The following is a 1,783-nucleotide window of genomic DNA, read 5'->3' as shown; positions in this document are numbered from 1 at the left end:
GAATATTATAATGTGTTGACTCTGGAAATCATGTTCTTATACTTACTCAAGGCTTTTCTCTCTTTTCAAATTACTGAAGGCTGGTTAGAGACTTTTCTCAATTATTTTTGCAGAGACTTTATTTCTATTTATGCACTGTCAGTGAAGTCTCTGAAATCCTAGCTGAGCAGACTCAAAATCCTTTAAAAAATCTATCAACTTATAAAGTATAAGGTGAGGATTAACCAGGAGACCTGAACTCATGGACGACAGCAGAAATGGCTGAGGTGTGTGCAAGATTTTGTTGAGAGCCCTTCAGAAATTCTAAGACTATGAGGGAATAGGCAACGGGAACTTCTTTTTCCCATAATGCTCAGTGTATGCCGGGTTAGCGGACCAATTACCTAAAAGGGGTTTTGTAGGCCAGATGTTATATTCACACTAGTTTAATTCAGGCAAAAAGAAAATTAAAAAAAAAAAAAGTATATAGGGCATTAAAATTTGTATATTTTGTGGGATGTGTAAACACGGTAATCAGTGATCTAAAACCAAACAAACTTTGAATTCCTCCCTTTGACTACTTGGTCTTTCCTTTATAAACATAATCCATGAAGGCAAGACAGGAAATATTGAAACATGAGAGTGGCCGAACATCAGAAGGCGAAGAGGTGACTTGAAGAAGAAATGCAACATATAAAGCAAAGCTGAGTTTCTTCTGAAAAAGTTGTTTTCAAGTACAAATTTCTCTCAATTCTGCATTTTATTTTCCAATTGATTCTGCTTGTCTTCTGCTTCTAACTACTATATCATTAATTTTAAATAATGTACTAAGCCCTGGGGGGTATAATATATAATTTAAATGGAAAGAGATAGATGATTCATAGTGAATCTAAACATTTAATCCCTAGATACACATACAGGATACTCCCTAAAAAATTTCTTTATAGCAGTATGCAAAGCACAGGCTAACCTGAATAAATCTAGTGTTAGCTACATCTTAAATTCTATTTGTCCATCCAAAAAGTGTTTTGTTTGCAATGCTTCCACTTTTCTTTGAAGTCACCTAATCTACGTTTCTTACTTATTTGCAATTAATTAATCATGGAAGCAATGCTTACTAAGGTTTCTTTGAGTCCTTTTTTTTTTTTTGGATTTTTTAAATACTTGAAAAATAAGATTTTATTACTATTTAACAAAGTTTAGTTACATTTAACATAAAGGTAATGAAATGTTAATAATAAGCCTGGTATAAATCAGAATTAAGAATGAATAATGATTTAAAAAAAATAAGACTAAAGAAATAAAGATCCATATACTATTCAAGCTAATAGATGGGTAGTGGTAAAGTTTAGGGGAAATAATTAACCTTATATCTATTTACGATCATATCTTTTGCACAGAGGTAAATGCTTTCTAAAGTGTTCTCATGTATCAACTGCTTAGAATTTTTAAATTTTCACAATATTATTATTAAAATATGAAAATTTAGGATAAATTACAGATGCCCAAGGTCATAAAAACAGTCAATGGCAAAGTCAAAATGCAGACAGGATTCTCTGGACTCCTAGATCAGCACTCACTCGTTCCAATTTCCTCCTGCTATCCTAGGCCATTTATCTACTTTTTTCTCTAGAGAAGTCCATTCTACTACACATTCTTACTCAATTCTTTTTTTTTTTTTTAAAGATTTCATTTATTTATTTGACAGAGAGAGAGACAGCCAGTGAGAGAGGGAACACAAGCAGGGGGAGTGGGAGAGGAAGAAGCAGGCTCCCAGCAGAAGAGCCTGACTTGGGACTCAATC

The sequence above is a fragment of the Ursus arctos genome, unplaced genomic scaffold (genome assembly GCF_023065955.2).
Source record: "Ursus arctos isolate Adak ecotype North America unplaced genomic scaffold, UrsArc2.0 scaffold_8, whole genome shotgun sequence".
Taxonomy (NCBI): Eukaryota; Metazoa; Chordata; class Mammalia; order Carnivora; family Ursidae; genus Ursus; species Ursus arctos.
Note: the sequence above shows the minus strand (reverse complement) of the source record.